Source organism: Suricata suricatta, chromosome 1 (genome assembly GCF_006229205.1).
Source record: "Suricata suricatta isolate VVHF042 chromosome 1, meerkat_22Aug2017_6uvM2_HiC, whole genome shotgun sequence".
Lineage (NCBI taxonomy): Eukaryota > Metazoa > Chordata > Mammalia > Carnivora > Herpestidae > Suricata > Suricata suricatta.
This window is the reverse complement of record NC_043700.1, coordinates 91,612,344-91,632,109: the sequence shown is the minus strand read 5'-3', so window position 1 is coordinate 91,632,109 and position 19,766 is coordinate 91,612,344. Positions and strand designations below refer to the sequence as shown.

The 19,766-nt window shown below is 36.7% G+C and overlaps 1 long non-coding RNA gene across 1 annotated transcript; it reads right to left on the bottom strand.

Annotated features, from left to right (window-relative positions):
* Positions 1–227: 227 nt before the first annotated feature.
* LOC115272695 lies at positions 228–9,088 on the bottom strand. The gene is made up of 2 exons (XR_003900429.1): positions 8,925–9,088; positions 228–395 (listed from the first exon to the last, which is right to left on the bottom strand). It is a non-coding gene; the product is annotated as an uncharacterized LOC115272695 (long non-coding RNA).
* Positions 9,089–19,766: the final 10,678 nt, after the last annotated feature.

Here is a 19,766-nt window from a genome sequence, read left to right as displayed (position 1 = left end):
TTGACTTTCTGGAAAATGATTGAATGCATTATTTCACTACAATCACCCCCACCCTGTTGGTCAATAAATCCAAGTATTACCCAAGCTGCACAGTGCCAAAGAATATTTAGCCAGGTGTGGACAGAGAAAGAACAAGCCAACTAATCTGAATCCTTTGGGATGTGTGCATGATGGTCTTCTCCCACAAGACAAACAAAACAAAGACACGGCAAAAACTCAAAGAAAACTTTGGAAAGCAAAAACCTGCTATTCTTTGGTTTTCAGCATTTCTGATGATTATTATGTCATTTACAAATGATGGTCCAGGTTATTCTGCTCAGATAACACATATTTCTCTTCTCCAAAGATGTTAGCCTTTTATGTCTTCCTTCTAAATGTTCTTCAAAATGTTGTCTCTAGAGAAAAGAAAAGAATTAAAAACAAGGAAGAATTTCTGGCAGAACAGTATGATCTGCTCCATTAAATGTGCTCTGTCTTTCCTCCAGTTTCTCCCCTAGTTAATAACTCTCCAGGAAAAAAAATTGTTTTACTGATAGAATTATTTTCCATAATCTCTGTGTAGTTTAATTTGGAAACATTCCTAGACCAACATCTAAAATAATTTACGGCAAGTGGAAAAGGTGAAGTGACCTTGACCAAAATTCAAGTAATCACTCATGGTTGGTTCTATCAGAGGAACTGGTGATTGGAAGGCAGGACTGTGGCAGCAACTAATAGAGAAAAGCTTCAACCTTCACCTCCCTGAGTGGCCCAGAGCTTGCTGGTTGGAAGAGTTGGGCAGGATGGTGATCAAAGAGTGAAGTGGCATCCCATAAAGAACACCAAACTGGGAATATAACAGCTTTGGTTTGTGGTTTGAGACCCAACTGCTCCAACTATCAACTTGGAACACATTATCACTTAGAAGCAATAGAGTATGGTGGTCAAAAGCTCAGATTTGGAATTAAGCAAAGGAAAAGTAGAAAGCCTTGTCCCAAAACTCAAGGAGCTTGGATACTGGAAATTTTTGGTATCTGAACAAAAGCATTTATTGTCATAAAGCTTCTTTTTATAACAATCTCTCTGCCAGTCAAGAGGAAGATTGTCTCTACCTCTGAATCATGTATCTGCTGTTTATTGGGACTCTGGTCTTGTCTAAGTTTCTTTAGTTCTCTTATCCTGGGTGTTCTAATATTTAAAATGGGGGTAATAATGTCTACCCCACATGGCTGGGTGGGGATTAAATGTATAAAGTGCTCAGCACAGTGTTTGACACAGAATGCTAAAGCTATAATTATATTATTATGATTATCTTTACTAAATCATGACTGATCATCTGTGAAATAAGATGTTACTTAACGATTACTACAGTATCTCCTAATTCAATTTTTCCATTGTTATTTAAATATCTTACATTTAAAATACCGTGCGTAGGTGACTCAGTCAGGTAGGTGTCCAACTCTTGATTTCAGTTCAGGTCATGATCTCAAGGTTCATGAGTTCAAGTCCCACATTGGGCTCTGTGCTTATAACACTGAGCCTGCTTGGGATTCTTGTCTCCCTCTCTCTCTGCTCCTCCCTCACTCATGTGCACACATGCTCTCTGTCTACAGATAAGTAAATAAATTTCTCATTAAAATTTTTTTAAGAAAGAAATAAACAAAATACTGTGTAAGTAAAATAGGAGGGGGCACCTAGGTGGCTCAGATGGTTGAGCATCTGACTTGATTTCAGCTCAGGTCATGATGCCAAGGTCATGGGATCAAGCCTTGCATCATGCTCCACACTGAGCATGGAGCCTGCTTAAATTCTCTCTCCCTCTGCCCCTCTCTTCTACTCACACTCTTTCTTTGTGCAAGTACAAAATCTGGCCCTACACTTAAGATTTAATCATAGTGCTTTAACTTGTAAACTGTTCTCAGATAAATAGATCATCACGGTTAATTGCCCATCACCATAACTAACAACTGATTTCTCAACTTCCATTTAATCCGATGAGGTACAAAACATACACATTCAAAAAAATGTTTTTAATGTTTATTTATTTTGGGGAGAGAGACGGAGTGTGAGCAGGAGAGGGGCAGAGAGAGAGTGAGGCACAGAATCTGAAGCAGGCACAAGCTTTGAACTGTCAGCACAGAGCCCCATGCAGAGCTCAAACCCATGAACTAGGAGATCATGACTTGAGCCCAAGTTGGATGCCACCCAGTTGCCCCCAAGAACATGAACATTCAAACACCTGATCTCTTCCGCTATCTTCACCTCTTTGAGCTCATTTCCTGCAACACTCTCTGTCCTTAGCCCTCTTCATCCCCAGTAGTCTCTCTCTTTTTTTTTAAATGTCTATTTTGGTTTTTTGAGACACAGAGAGACAGGGTGCAAACAGGGAGGAGCAGAGAGAGAGGGAGACACAGATTCCAAAGCAGGCTCCAGGCTCTGAGCTGTCAGCACAGAGCCCGATGCAGGGCTCAAACACATGAATCACGACATCGTGACCTGAGCCAAAGTAGGCGCTTAACTAACTGAGCCACCCAAGCGCCCCTGTAGTCTCCCTTTTATTCCACTGAAAACACAGTGCATAGTCCCAACTCAGAGTGTTTATACTTGCTGTCCCTTCTTCCTGGAATATCGTTCCCCTCGATGTCCACAGGTCCTACTGCTCATTGCATACAAGTCTCCCATCAGAAAGGCTTTCCCTGACCACAACCTCTATATTATCAGTCTCTATCCCTATATTCTCAGTATTTATTGCTCCATATACTACATATATATGTTCCTATTCATGTCCTTCATTATAAAGCATTTTCCACAATGGGAAAGATTTTGTTCCTGTCCCTACCTGGATCCCCAGAATCTGGAAGTATGCCTAGTATAAAGTAGGAACTCAGTAAACATTTGACAGCTCAATGAATAAGTGAATGAATGGATGAATGAATGGATGAGAAAGGAAGTAAGGAAATAAAGACCTGTTAAGTACAGATCGAGGATTAAAAGGGTTATCTATTATTGCCTTTCTGAAAAATGTGTATCCAATCTATTAGGAGCCTTAATTACTTCCACTGATATGCACTTTTCTTTCTTTCTTTTTTTTTCCTTCTAGCTAGCAAAAAAGGACAGTTTTAATTCAAGCATATATTTGGTTGTAGAGAGTGGAAGGAGAGAATGTCTTAGACTGGGCCAGAATTTACTCAGCCAACTTTGTGAAGACTCTTAGCTCTAGAAGTCCTGCTAAGTAAGTAAAGAGGAGAAAACTGTGACTTGTGAGTCTTTAGGAAATATGGAAATCCATCTCCATACTACCGGCTGGGAGGCCTGCTGTCTTTTTCTCTTTAAACGGGCTGCTTGCTCCTCTTTGAACAGAAAACTGGAGGGAAAAAAAGGGTTTTGATGTTCTTAGTCTTCTTCACCTTGAGGTAAATGAAGATAGGAGCTAACCCATAATATAGAAATACAATCACTTTTGTTTTTATTCACAATAAAATTTTCTGATTTTTTTCTTAACTTTTAAGTTAACAACCAGGAATGAGTTTACTTTTGCTTTAATAGTCTAAGCAAGTGTTATAAATTTAATTCCAGGGGCACCTGGGTGGCTCAGTTGGTTGAGCTTCTGGCTCTTGGTTTCAGCTTGGGTAACAGTCTCATGGTTCAAGGGATCAGGCCCTGTGGTGGGTTCTGAGCTGTCAGTGTGGGGCTTGCTTAGGGTTCTCTCTCTCTCTCTTTCTTCCTTTCTCTCTTTTTTTTCTCTCAAAAGAAATATTTTTTAAAAGTGTTACCAAAAATTTAATTCCAGATCCAAGGAAATTTATAAAGACAGTTCTTTTCAGATGTACTTCCAAATAGAGAATTGACTTTATTATGTTCCTACTAGCAGAAAGACGAGTCAAAATCTGGCAGAAAGACACCTTTTCAAAGAATTCCTAGTATTATGGTTTTGTCCGATGGTTCTTGCCTTTCTGCAGTTTCTGCTAATTACTCCAACAAACAAGAGTGCTTGATGTTGAAAACGAACAAAAAAGCAGTCATAAGGAAGAATGTTTATATTTATAGACATTCTCTTATATTTACCATTTTATCAATGATAAATACAATGGCTTGTTTCAACAACCCTTTGCTAAACACCCATATGCCCTAAGTTTGGAGCTAGATACCAGAAACAATGGATGTATCTGAAGCAGCCCCTGCCCATAAGAACTTTTCAGCCTAGGAGGGGAACAGATGAGTGTGATAATGGGAGGTGGTAAAAGTTAGTGCAGAGTAACCAATAGGATCGGAAGGAGGTGGCATGTCACACAGACAGGAGCATGTGGACATCATTCACTCACTGAACATTTACTGAATGTTTACCTACAAGGCAATGTTATAACCAATATTCTTAGTTCTTGTTACAAAAACCTTAAATTCCACCTATATTATTTTCTGCATCCCATTTACAAAGTACAAAACTCACTTTTTTACATAACACATTCTAGATTCTTTTTACATAGCCCATGCATACCAAAAAAGTTATGTGCACATTTTGAAAAGTTACATAAATTTTTAAAGACTAATTTTAAAGAATGCTTATATGATCTTACCAGCAATGAACTGCAAAGTGTTTGGAAAATATATAAAGAATATACAACAATAATTTTACCACCCACACATAATCTCTGTTAACAATTTATTGTAGGGGCACCTAGTGGCTCAGTCGGTTAAGTGTCTGACTGCATCTCAGGTCATGATTTCACAGTTTATGAATCCAAGCCCCACTTGAGGCTCTGCTCTGACAGCTCAGAGCTTGGAGCCTGTTTTGGATTCTGAGTCTCCCTCTCTCGGCCCCTCCCCTGCTCACCCTCTGTCTCTCTCTCTCTCTCTCAAAAATAAACAAACATTAAAATTTTTTAAATTTGTTATATTACACACACACACACACACACACACAAATCCACACATGCGCAGCACATACACACTTAGGCAAACATACACTTTATACATAGTTGGGATTTTATAAGGCATACAATTTTGTATTGTGCAGTTCACTTAAAATTAAATATGAAATATCCTAAAGGTGGTATATACAACCTTCCCATGTGATCATACCTGCAGTGACAATCTACTTCAAGCAATTTTTTGTCACTTCTAAAAAAGTAGAATTTGCATTAAGGAATTCATCTGTTGTAACTCTGAACTTTTCTCCTGCAAGTTTTATTAAAGCAAAATTAATTTATAGAAATAAATTAGCCTAAGAATTTCTTCTTTCCACCTATAATAAAGAAACACTAAAATCTGAGACCGTTATTTTTTTTCTGCCTTTCATAAAAAGGTACCAAGGCAGTTGTATATTCCCACCTTATGATGATAATGACCACGCCATAAAAATTTTAGTGTCCTTAATAATACATTTCTAAATTTACTGGCAAAAAATTAAAGTGTTCATCATGATATTTTAAAAATCCAGAATAATGATTTTTAGAATGTTATTTTTTATTATAAAAGTCATACATACTTCTTAAGGATAATCTGAAAAATGTAAATGTGGAAAGAAAAAGTCAGCGACAGCAATACCACCCCAAGATTTCTTTTCTAACATTTTGCTGAATATGCATTTTTCCCATTGAAGTGAGTAAAAAGTTATAATCACACATTTTGTCTCCTGATTTTTAATTAACATTATAAAAATTATTAAATCCTCCTTATAATTTTAAAGCATTGTTTTAATAATATCATATCCATGGAGTTCCTGGGTGGCTTAGTCCATTAAGCATCCAACTCTTAATATTGGCTCAGGTCATGCTCTCACAGTCATGAGATCTAGCCCTACATTGGGCTCTGCACTGACCACGGAGCCTGCTTGGGATTCTCTCTCTCCCTCTCTCTGCCCCTCTCCCACTCTCACAAGCACACTCTCTCTCATCTTTCTCTCTCAAGATAAATAAACTTTAAAAAAATTAACCTCAGATAAAAGAATTAGACTATTCATAGAGTTCTTTCTGTCTTTTACAGTGAATGGTTCTAAGCATTTTAAATAATTATGAAATGAGGATTCTCCATCTACATAAAATAATGAGCAAGATAAGAAATAAGTCACCATGGGTGGCCAAAGGTGGACACAGCTGAGGAAGTCTAAGTGTCTTAACAAGTTGGAGATCCTGTAGGGCACATTGATAACACTATGTAACTGGCAATTAGAAATTTAGACCTGGACTGCAAAAATGAGGTCAGTAAGAACCTAATTACTCCAACGTGTCCACACCAAGTCAAGCGGATATGTTTTAGTGTTTAAAGTACCTAATGTCATGATCTGCAAACATCCGTAAATGTGCTGAATGAATGTATCCATGTTTTGTCCCTCTAACAAGCAGTTTGAGCTGTGATAGTAGTTGGTATAGAAAGGCCTTTCCACCAACAGTGCTTTCCACAAAACTCCCCCATTCTGACATACTTTAAAGTCTACATGGATTCTGGGGAAAAAAAGAAATAAAGAAAAAGAGTTTGGAAAGAAATGTTCTATAAAATGATTAAATCTTGATTAAAATACAGAAGCTTCACAACCTCCCCACAGGTGAACTGAAGAATTCAGTATACATTGAGGGCAAGACCCTGGACCTCTGGAAAGATGGGAACTTCATCTTATCCAAGCATATATCTTCATGGTAGGTGCTCAATCACTAATTATGGAAGGAAAGAGGGAAGGGAGGAAGAAAGGAAAGAATGGAGGGAGGGAAAATACCACATTTACCAATTGATAAGTACATTGTCATTAAATGTTAGGCAAAATGGCTGTAACTAAGTAGAATGGTGGGAGAAAAAAAAGTGAGAAATGGTTTCAGGACCAAGAAATATAGTTACTGTCAGGGATTTGAGGTTCAGAATTCTTTATTCAGATGTACTTTTTAAAAAGTAAGAATCAATAGTGAAACCAGTTATATGGCACTTAAATTATTATATATTTTATAAATGTCCACTTTATTATGTTGAACAGATGGTCAAAATCATGTTTCAGGCAACAACCAAGTAACTTTGTAGGATATAAACGTATAACTATCTTTCACAACAGCTGAACATTTGGAATGGAACCATAGAACACATGTGACTGAACCCCATTCTCTGGTTAAGCAACTTTATACCATGCAAATAAGTGGACAATCTGCAAGTAAGTCCTAGGATTTATGCAATTTTCCAAGTTTTAAAAATAAGCAATGTATTTTAATGGTCTTAATATTCTTAAAATCACAGATGCTATTTTTATGATAAAAATGGATTCCAGATCATGCCACAAGCACATATAATGTATATATTAGAAGGATTAACTTAATTGAAGTAATTCCCCTGATGGCTCTGATCTACATACAGATTTTTAGCTGAAAGGTGCATACAGCATGAAATACTCATCAAATTTAAAGAACAATTTATTAAGTGTATGGATTTTTGCATAATTAATCATAATAAGTGAATAAATAGGAAAAAATCAAGTAACATGATTAAGTACTCTGGCATCTCTATACTTATTTCTGAACTAAATGAAATCTCATTTCTTTGTCAGTTATCTATTTCTGATTGGGGAACTACTTCTCTCTCTCTCAAAAAAAATATTTTTTAGTGTTTTATTCCCTTTTACTGTCCAAATACGCCACTTACTTTATATATACTATGCTAAATAGGATACTTTTCTATACATAGTCTCCAAATCCACTGGGTAAAAATAACTATAAGGGCGCCTCAGTGACTCAGTCAGTTGAGCGTCCAACTTGATTTTGGTTCAGGTTGTGCTTCCAGGGTGGTGGGATAGAATCCCACATCAGGCTCCATACTGAGCATGGAGCCTGCTTGGGATTCTCCCTCACTCTATCTCTGTCTTTATCTCTCTCTCTCTCTCTCTCTCTCTCTGTGCCCCTCTCCCCCATTCATGCTCACTCTCTCCTTCTCAAATTAATTAATTGATTGATTAATTTTAAAAAAGGGAACACCTGGATGACTCAGTCGGTTAAGCATCCAACTTTGGCTCAGGTCATGATCTCACAGTTTGTGGGTTTGAGCCCTGCATGGGGTTCTACGCTGACAACTCAGAGCTAGAGCCTGCTTCAAATTCTGTGTGTCCCTCTCTCTCTGCTCCTTCCCTGCTTGTGCTCTGTCTGTCTATCTCTCTCAAAATTAATAATAAACGTTAAAATTTTTTAATTAAAATTAATAAATAAAAATTTTAAATAATTAATAAGAAAGTAACTACAGAGGAATACAAATATTTTTAAAACATAAAAAATTAAATAATCTATTAAGGGCACTTTGTAACATTTCAATGCCAGCTAAAGTTTGAAAGTAACAGAAGAAAATAATTTTTGAATAACAGTTTTTTTTCTTTGAAAAATTCTCAAAAGTCCCTAAGAACTTTTGTAAACCTGATTCTTTATTCCTCAGATGACAAGATATTTGCCACAGACTTTAGCTTCAAAGCCTTCCTACTTTTAGGCTACACTGAGACTTTTTTTTGAGAGAGAGAGCAAGTGGGGGGAGCAGAGGGAGAGGGAGAGAATCCTTTTTTTTTTTTAATGTTTATTTTTTGAGAGAGAGAGACAGGGTACAAGCAGAGGAGGGGCAGAGATAGGGGGGGAGACACAGAATCTGAAGCAGATTCCAGTCTCTGAGCTAACAGCAGAGCCTAATGCGGGGCTCAAACTCACAAACCGTGAGATCATAACCTGAGCCACAATCCAAAGCCACTGAGGCACCCCGAGGGAGAGAGAGGATCTTAAGCAGGCTCCACATTCAGCGTGGAGCCCACTGGGGGCTCAATCTCACGATCCTGAGATCATGACCTAGGCCAAAATCAAGAGTTGGTCACTTAATCAACTGAGCCACCTGGGCAACCCAAGATTTATAGTTTTTTTATGTTGACTCTGCTACTTACTGTTTAACTTTGGGATAAGCAAGCCCAAGTTTTCTTATATGTAAAATGGAAACAATAATACCTGCCTCATAGGTGTCTGTGAGGATTTGAAGAAACATCATAAAGTGCCTAGCACAGGTCCTGGCCTACTGTAGCAGCCAACACTTGATGGCAGTTGTGGTGGAGATAGACGTGGTGGTGGTGGCACTGATTGCCTACACAAGAAGACAGAGAAGTGCTTCCTGGACTTCACTATAGAGAACAAACAAAACTGGTGGTCACCAGAGGGAACGTGGATGGGAGATGGGTGAAACAGGTGATGGAGATTAAGGAGTACACTTGTCTTGATGAGCACTAAGTGATTAAAATAAAAACTTAAAATAAAAGAATACATCAAAGTAGTTATACAATTAAACATGCTTTTTAAAACCAGATATGCTCTTCTGGGGACGCCTGGGTTGGTCAAGTGCCTGACTTTGATTTTTGGCTCAGGTCATGATCTCACCATTTGTGACACTGAGCCCTGTGTCAGGCTCTGTACTGACCGTAGAGCTTGCTTGGGATTCTCGCGCGCTCTCTCTCTCTCTCTCTCTCTCTCTCCCTCACTCCTCCCCCACTCTCACTCTCTCTCAAAGCAAATAAATAAACCCTAAAAAACAAAACTAACTAAATACGCTTTTCTGTACTCTGATGTCTCCACCAGCTACTTCCCAGAACACATCTCATACCCCTCCCACACCAGACACATCGACAATATTTGAACAAAAACGCTGACTCTAAAACAGAGCCATTGTTTACAAAAACAGTGAATGCTTTGCTCCCCCAGACCCAATTCCATACTCAAAAGAGGGCAAATTTATTAGTTAAACTTTCTAATTATCTGCACTAAAGAGGGTAACTAAACAAAGAAAGAAAAAATAATAGTGAATAATCCAAAAGTCCTGTTTCTTACTTTGGAATGCTAACGGATTTACTTTTCCAATTATGTTTAACTTAATCTATTCATGCATTTCCCAATTCTACACTGATTTATAACATAGGGGATAGACCAGAAACACTGCTGATTGAAAGAAGTCAGTAGAAGTTCCAATCATGTTGGAAAAATTCAAAAAACAGATAACCCAAATACAGAAAATTTAGACCCAAGATATTGTAAGGTTAGTGACTTAAAAGATGGAAATTTCCCTTTGTCATCTTTTTCTCATCTTGTAGGTTGGTAGTATTACAAGATAATTGAAAAATTCATTTTTATAGCTCTAAGATTTTCCCTGATTTGACATAGTTTTCCCTTGCTTTTGTCTTTCCCTTCCTCTTCCACCTTCTGATTTACCTAGAAACTATCCATCAATTAGATTGTCATTTCTCAGGAAAGCAGTGAAGCAAAAAAGGAGGGAAGAAGTCATAAAATGAGGTATCATCCCTGGTTTTTACAGATAAAAACAGTGTGCTGATAAATATCAAAGTCAGAATTCAAACCCCAAAGTGACAACACTGTGCAGTTAAAGAGCACTTTATATTTTTAAAGGCACTTTATACATATTATTTCAATTTATTTAGCTTTCAGTAGACTCCTCCTTGATCTGAAAAATGGATTTCTAAAGGCAGGGATGAGACATGTTAAGATTCATGTTTATGACACTTGGAGTCAAAAAAAATTTCCACATATATATGCAAAATTTATGGCTAAAAATGCTAAGGCAATGTTTGTTTCCTTAGATTTTTGTTAAGCCATGTAGTTTTATAAAGTTGCCTGTATCTAAAACTGCTAGTGTGACTTTACCTATTGTGGTCTAAAATCCAGCAAATAAATATTTAGTTGTATGACTAGTCCAAAACAAATTGAGGCTAAAAGAAATCGCTGCTTTTTTCAGTTATGTCAAGGCAAAAGTCTGTGAGGATTTGTACTTATCCTCAAATTATTTGAGCACATTTTGGGGTGGTATGTATACACACAATATTTGAGAGTTGCAATACCCAACACAATGCCACAATACCTTGTGAATGCAGAGTGTGCCCTATAAAATAGTTGCATTCATAAATGAACAAATTAAATGGCATAAGGTACCAGAGAATAGGAAGACAAAATAAGAAACATTTAGAATGGAAATAGAAGTGGGACAACTTCAGTGATACTTTATATTAAAATGACAATTTAGAGTGCATAAATTCATTTAACTCATTGATACTACTTCTATATCAGAACTTATTTTTATATTTTTAAATTCCATATGCTTTTAAATAAAGATAAGACTAAAGTTATGTCAGGGTTTTTTTTCTATGCTAGATATTCTGAAAACTTGATATTTTGCATTATTTGTTGATATATTTTGAGAGACTGTCAAATTATGTAAAGATTTGTTTCCATTATAAGCTTCAGTATATATTGACTATTTTTGTGACCTGTTGGCCACCCATCCATTTTTTACTTCTGCCTTTGTTTGTTTGTTTAGTTTTCAGTGGTATGCTGACTATTTTTATAAACTCCTGGCTTTGCTAATTTCATATAAATCTAAATTATTTTTAAATACAAATTCGTTAACCAACATTCTTACATCTTCTAACACATATTATTTTTAAATTGCCCTACTAATAATTACTATCAATTTTCCCTAAACAGACATATTTTAATAAGTGAAAATTTTTATATTTTATTTCCCAAGCATATGAACAAATTGCATTGGAAAGTATAAAAATAAAGCATACAAATGTCATTGAACAGAGCAATGAATGCCCCCTAGTGTTTCTTGCTAGAATATCAGTTTTGACAAGATAAATTGAATATGTAAATGATATTTTCATAACTACTTAAAAAGTAAACTCACAAACAATAGAATCTGAATGTGTATAATGCTTTAAATTTCACCAAAAATGGAGTGGCTAAACATTTAGGCAAATGTTGTCTTAAGTAAATAATAAATATCATAACGCATACACAAGGGTGGTAGAAATCAAAGCTGTTCTGACACTCCTGAAACACATATCCTGTCTCTCTTGTAATGCCTTTCTAGCTAACTCCAAACTAAAGGCATTACAGGACTTATTTTTAAACCAGCAATATACAAGTAATTAGTCCAAAAGCCACATGTGTGCATATCCATGGACATGCATATACAGAGCTTCTAACTCTGGAGATAAAACACTATTTCCATGAGCATCTTCTGCCTCTGCTCTTGTCTCCCTGTTGGTAATGGCCACGGTGAAAATAGGAAGGAACAAAGGAACACAATTTACTTAGGCATGTGTAAAACCTGCAATGTTCCGGTGTGCCTTGCCTTAACTTTACCCAGGGGCACTCATACCAAAAGTTAAAAAATACCAGCGCCTCAGTGGTCAAGAGCCAGTCTCTGATCTTTCGAAGGCAGCATTTGCTTAAAGAGAAGGAGTAAGCGCATCAAAAAAGCATGTTGGTGGATATCTGAGTGCATCACAACTTAATAGGTTACTGTATACTAATCTCCGTAACTAAAGAAAATGATAGCCACCCCAAACAAATAAACAAACAAAAAGGTATTGGAAAACATTTGAGTTGAATACATCAAGCATTGGTATTTGGTTGGGTTTTTTTTTTCTTTTCCAGTATGTCTTTGCCTTTTGCGGGGGGGGGGGGCACCACCCCTCTCTGGTGCATGGGTCTGATATTGCATGGAGGGTATTTCATCTTCTCAGGAGCAGGAGGTGGGCACAGAGCGCTTCCTTGACCAGACTTTAATTTGAGAAATGAATCTTAAAACAAAGAGAGGATGCAAAATCGCTCCCTAGATCCCCCTAGCTGCCTGGTCCTGCACATCGTAAGGCACAGATGGTCAAGTTTTCCTTCGAATCTGCGTGAGATACCTGTATCTTATTAACGCTCATTTTCCTTAAGTTAACCAGAATAAGGATGCCTAACCAAACTACTTCATAATAATAATGTTATACTTATCACACTTAGGTTGCAGAAAACATGAAGAATAAAGTAAAATGGTGGAATTGTGTGTTAGCTATAAATGAATAATTCATGGCAATATTTTATTATCATAAAATAACATTGTCAGTTACAGTTTAAAAAAGTTTGTGGAGATAAGTTACATTATCAATATACTTTCATGAAAACCTCCAAAAGCGCACAATAAAATAATATTACAGCAAAAATATTTTTATTGCTCATATTTGCATATAAATAAAAAGACCTTCTTTCATTCCTTGCTGTAGTTATCAGGAGGTATAAATATATCCTCCTTCTTCCATCACTTCATTCAAAATTTGAGAGAATTATTTCTCAGTTTCATCCAAATCTTTCACTCAATTTAAATTTATACTCACTTTGTTTACATTTTTAGCCTTTCAAAGGGTGGCTCAATGATAAAAGTTTTTCTTCATTACTAAATAATTCATATATTTTGTGTGAGAGAAGCAAAGCAAAATAAGGCCAATTTTGTTTCTTTAAACTCTGCTTATGTGTGTCAATTATACTTTAAAATTTTTATTTAAATAGTTAAGAACATTTTTATTTAAGAAATCTCTTAGCATGGACTATAAAATCTGTATCTCCTATAAAACGTCAGAATACCTACTGACCTCCTTTAGCAGATATTTTCATTAGAAATACAATTCAACAGGGGTGTCCCACTGACGTAGTAAAGCATATGACTATTGATCTCTGGGTTGTGAGTTTGAGCTCATTGTAGAAATTACTTAAAAATAAAATCTTTAAAAGAAAGAAAGAAAGTCAGAAAGAAATACAATTAAACAATAATAGTATAACTTTAATATGGTGTTTTGCTTTGCCAAATGTTTCTGTCTGAGTTATTTAAGTATAATGACTATGTGAGTCAAAGATTTGTTCCACCATCTTACAGATAAGGAAACTGAAGCCAAAAGAAGGTAAGTGGCTTACCCAACTCTTGAGAGTTATCATGTAGTGAAGTCAACTCAAATGCAGATATTCTATCTCTCAGGCTATGGTTCTTTCCATTATATCACACTACAAAGTAGTGTGAAGTTTTATTTTCCTAGAGTTGTATTACCTCTTAGTGATACTATCACTATACTTACCCTCAATAATACTTAGTATCAGCAAGTCAAAAGTAAACCAAGAACAGAGCCATGACACAAGACCCTTGGGCAGTTTCCAGGAGCTGTAAGTTACCAGTGCCCAGTGCCTTTCTATCAAGAACTGCAGTGCTTTTCACTCTATAACATTGATTATTCTCTAGAATGTTCCAATAATGTATGTACCATGTCAATGCTAAAGCCAAGCAAATCTGAATCCACGTTTGAAGTATCACCACACTTAATACTGAAATGTGATATTGAACATAATTGATTGTGTGGGTGCAAAGGTGATATTCAAGCCCTTCCCTCCATACATTAAAAAAAAAATCTTTGAAGGTATTTTTCTAGAAGAGGTGTTAGATTTGCCTGGATTAATCATCACCCTTGCCCAAAAGCCTGTTTGGCTGGTGCAAACAATAAGACTGTTCATTAACTTGGAAATCCCACATGTGGCCAGGGAGTCTCAGAGCTGAGTGGCCTCAAAGGATACATGCCCTTTTCTGTACATGCACTAATTAGCCCGGCTCTGGAGAGACCCAGACTTGACTTTAAGATATCAAAATCTAATAGATAAGAACTAAATTTTAGACAACCTAGACACTACATATTACATATTAAATAATATTATTATTACTATTAGAAATAATATTAGGTATTAATAGATATGGCTCCACTTTCATATTTCCCATAAAACTTCCCGGAGTGGTATTGTGTTAGTCCAGGATCTCTAAGAAGCAAGTACCAAGACAAAATTAAACATGCAGGGATGGGGGCAGTTGGGTGGCTCAGTCAGCTAAGCTTTTGACTTCAGCTCAGGTCATGATCTCACAGTTTGTGGGTTCAAGCCCCAGCATGGGCTCTGTGCTGACAGTTCAGATCCTGGAGCCTGCTTCAGATTCTGTGTCTCCCTCTCTCTCTATCTCTCCCCTACTCACACTCTGTCTCTGTCTCTGTCTTTGTCTCTCTCTCACAAAAATAAACATTAAAAAAACACGCAAGGATAGACATTGATGAAAGTAACTGAAGATATAACAAACAAATGCAAAGATATATTATGCTCATGGATTCAAAGAATTAATATTGTTTAAATGTCCATACTACCCAAAACGACCTACAGAATGGGTCCAATTCCTACCAAATACCAATAGCATTTTTCACAAAACTAGAACAAATAATCCTAAAATATGTATGGAAACTGCAAAAGACCTCAAAGCAATATAGCCAAAGCAATACTGAGAAAGAACAAAGCTGGAAGTATCACAATCCCAGATTTCAAACAACACTACAAAGATATTGTAATCAAAATAGCATGATTAACACAGAGACCAATAAAACAGTCTAGAAATGAACTCACAGGTATATGGTCAATTTATCCAGAACAAAAGAGAAAATAATTTACAATAAGGAAAGACAGTCTCTTTAAAAATGATGCTGAGAAAACCAGACAGCTACATGCAAAACAATGAAAATGGACCACTTTCTTTTAACACACACACACACACACACACACACACACACACACACAAACTCAAAATGGATTAAAGACCTAAATGTGAGACTTGAAACCATAAAATTCCTAAAAGAAAACATAGGCAATAATCGCTTGGACATCAACATTACAACATATTTATAATTTATATTTATTTAAGAAAGAGAAACAAAAGCAAAAATAAACTACTGGATATACACCAAAATAAAAGCCTTTTGTACAGCAAAGGATACTGTCAACAAAACAAAAAGACAACCTACTAAACGGGAAAACATATTTGCAGATAATGTATCCAATAGGGGTTGGCATCTAAAATATAAAGATCTTATACAATTTAACACCAAAAAACAATCTGATTTTAAAATGGGCAGAAGACATGAATAAGTACTTGTCCAAACACATTCAGATGCCCAATGGACACATGAAAAGATGCTCAACATCACTAATCATCAGGGAAATGCACGTTAAAACTACAATGAGATATCACCTCACACCAGTAAGAATGGCTAAACTCAACAACACAGAATGGTGAGGATGTGGAGAAATGGGAACCCTCATGAACTACAGGTAGGAATGTAAATTGGTGCAACCATTGTGGAAAACAGTGTGAAGGTTCCTCAAACAATTAAAGATAGAAATAGTATATGATTCAGTAATTCCACTGCTGGGTAATTACCCAAAGGAAACAAAAACACTAGTTCAAAAAGATATATGCCCTTCTGTCTTTATTGCAGAATTATTTACCTGGAAACAACTGAAGTATCTTGAAAGTATTTTTTGATAGATGAATAGATAAAGAAAAATGTGGTACACACACACACACACACACACACACACACACACACACACACACAGAATGGAATACGACTCAGCCATAAAAAAAGAATACTATCTCACCATTTGTGGCACCATGGATGGCCCTAGAGGGTATTATACTAAGTGAAATAAGGCAGAGAAAGATGAATACCATATAAGTTCACTTATATGTGGAACATAAAAAAACAAAGCAAGTGAACAGACTCTTAATTACAAAGAATTGGTGGTTGCTAGGTGCGAGGTAGGTAGGAGGATAGGCAAAACAGATGAAGGGGATTGAGAGGTACAAATTTCCAGGTATAAAATAAATAAGCTACAGAGATAAGTACAACAGAGGAAACATAGTCAATAAGGTTGTAATAGCATTGTACGGTGACAGATGGTGACTGACTATACTTACCGTGGTGAGCACTGAGTAATGCTTAGAATTTTCTAATCATATATTGCATATATTGATATATACTGAAGCTAATATAATGTATGTTGATTATACCTCAATAATTTTTTTCTTTTTTTTTAATTTTTTTTAATGTTTTTAATTTATTTTTGAGAGACAGAGAGAGACAGGGGAGGGTCAGAGAGAGAGGGAGACACAGAATCTGAAGCAGGCTCCAGGCCCTCTGAGCTAGCTGTCAGCACAGAGCCCGACGTGGGGCTCAAACCCAAGAACCATGAGATCATGACTTGGGCCGAAGCCAGGCGCTTAACCGACTGAGCCACCCAGGCGCCCCTGAATAATTTTTTTAAATGGAACTCCTAGAGGCAAAGAGTAGAAGAGTGGTTATCAGGGGCTGAGGAAATAGGAAGACATTGGTCAAAGGGTACAAATTCGCAGTTGTATAAGATGAATAAGTCAGAGATCTAATGTACAGGCAGGTGACTATACTTACTGTACTGATTACTGGAAATATGCTACGAGAACAGATTCCAGGAGCACTCATCACACATGCACACAAAGTGGTAACTGTATGAGGTAATTAACTGACATGTTAATTAGTCTGACTCTAGTATTCATGTCACCATGCATATCTGTATCAAATTATCATGTTGTGCGCCTTAAATTATACACAATCTTTATTTAAAATGCATAAATAAATGAAAATGCAAGGATTTTATTAGAAGAAAATGCCTGCATGCAAAGAAATAAGGAGGGAGCTGGGGAAAGCTGGGAGAGTTGTCAGACTGTATGCAAGTCTAATCTGAAAGAATAAGATTGGGGAGCACCATGTAGCTCAGTCGGATGAGGATCCAACTTTGGCTAAGGTCATGATCTCATGGTTCCTGAGTTTGAGCACCATGTCACGCTCTGTGCTGACAGTTCAAAGCCTGGAGCCTGCTTCAGATTCCATGTCTCCCTCTCTTTCTGCCCCTCCCCCACTCACACTCTGTCTCTTTCTAATATAAACATTAAAAAACATTTAATGAACACACCTGAGACTGCTGTGCAGTCTAAAGAAGGTTTGGCAAAACCCTAGGGAAGTACTGGAGCCAAAGTGGGCCAATAAAGGAGTTGCACTTGTCCTTTGGAACTGAGAACTGGCCTCAGTACATCCCTGTGTTCAGTCTTTGGAGGGAGCAACCGATGGGAAGTAGCCTAGAGCAAACCAAGGGGTAGATGGGTTTCAACCCAAAGCTGCTGGGTCCCTCCCTCTGGGAGGAGCATTCTTACTCTTCCACCATAGATAGATATAAAGGACAGGCAAGGAGAGAAACTTTCTAAAACTTTTTAAAACATTAGAGGTAAGGGGTGCCTGGTGGTTCAGTCGGTTGAGCATCTGACTCTTGGTTTCAGCTCAGGTCATGATCTCATGGTTCATGGGTTCAAACCTGCATTGGGCTTCGTGTTGACAGCATGGACCTGCTGGGAATTCTTTCTCTCTTTCTCTCTTTCTGCCTCTCTCTCTCAAAATAAAAAAATAAACTTAAAAAAAAAAACCATTAGAAGGAAGTTCATTTTTATCAGAAATGAATTAGATTAGGAACAATATTTAGCATTACTGTAAACAGAATAGAATACTGAGCAAACATTCTGAATTACAATTTGTAGAAAATGAAAAATTCTAAATCACCAAATAAAAATTGTTCAATAGTTTTGTTCAACACCAGGTGGAGCTCTTTTGCTTTTTAAAACAGTGAAAGAGAACTTTTTTTCTTAATTTAATGCAGGTTTCGGCTGATTATGCATAACTCTTAAGTCATCTTTTAAAATCACGTGAATGCTTTCACACCATATATGTCACTGTCATAAATCTGATCTTTTTTCCAAATACCACAGACTAGCTCAAACTGCAACGTTACTAAAATAAGACCACTAAGGCTAAAAATACAGTTAAATCTCTAAAATGAAGCTGTAAATAATACCACTACAAATGTCTACATGCTTCTAAAGGAAAAAGCTAGGAGACTAATTTAAATCTCATAGTCAATCTTTAAACAAATCAACAGCTCTGAAAATCCTCTCCCAAAACTTCAAGTTGCTCCATAATCATTCTCTTTTTATGCGAAATACCTTCTCTATAGGACAGATACTAAGCAGGTCTTAGGTTATAAAGATAAAGTATAATATTTTCACAACTTTCCTATGCCAATTCTCAGGAGAAGCTAAAGGATTAAATTAACTGTGTGTATACTATAGACATGCATTTCACAAGTCACTTGTGACAGCTGGGAGGCATTACTTTGTGCTTCAGGGTTCTTTCATATTCATTGCAGAGCGACAGATACAGATACAAATAACTGAATCTTTGCAATGAAAAGATAATTTTTAATGGCAGAGTTCACATACCTTTAAAAGAACATATTTACTGCAGTAGTTTGTATATCTATTTATTCTCTCATCCATTCAGAAAATACTTACGGGGAGCTTGTCGCATGCTGAAGAGATAGGAAGGAGTAAGACAGACAGTGCCTGCAGTCTTTGAGCTTGAGAGTTCAGAAGACATACAGTGAATCAAGCAGTTATAATGTAGGCTATTGTAGTTAAGAAAAAAATAAAACACAGGGTACTGTGGAATCACAGAGCAAGGGAACCTAATGGCTGACCTAATCTAAGAAACAGACAAGACCTTACCAAATAAGTGAAATTTAAGCTGATGCTCCTCTGTAAGAGAAAATGAGGTGAGAAAAAAAGGTTTTAAGAATGTTTAAGGTGAAGAAACAGCTTTTACAAAGGCCTGGGTGTGAGATATTAGGTCACATTCTAGAAAGTAAAAGCGTCTCAGCTTAGCTAAAACACAAGGTTCTTGGTGGAAGGGAGAAAAATAAAAGAGTTGGAGAGATTTGTGAGAACCAGATTATAAGATCTTTTAAATGAATTGGGAAATTGGAAATTTATCCAAAAACAATTGAAGTATATATATCAAGATTCTAAGTTAAAACTTTAAAGGATGTGATAACCAGACTAAGAAATGTTCAGTGTCTAGGGGCGCCTGGGTGGCTCAGTAGGTTAACCGTCCAACTTTGGCTAGGTCATGATCTCATGGTTGTGGGTTCGAGCCCTACGTCAGGCTCTGTGCTGACAGCTGAGAGCCCGAAGCCTGCTTCAGATTCTGTGTCTCCCTCTCTCTCTGCCCCTTTCCCCCTCAA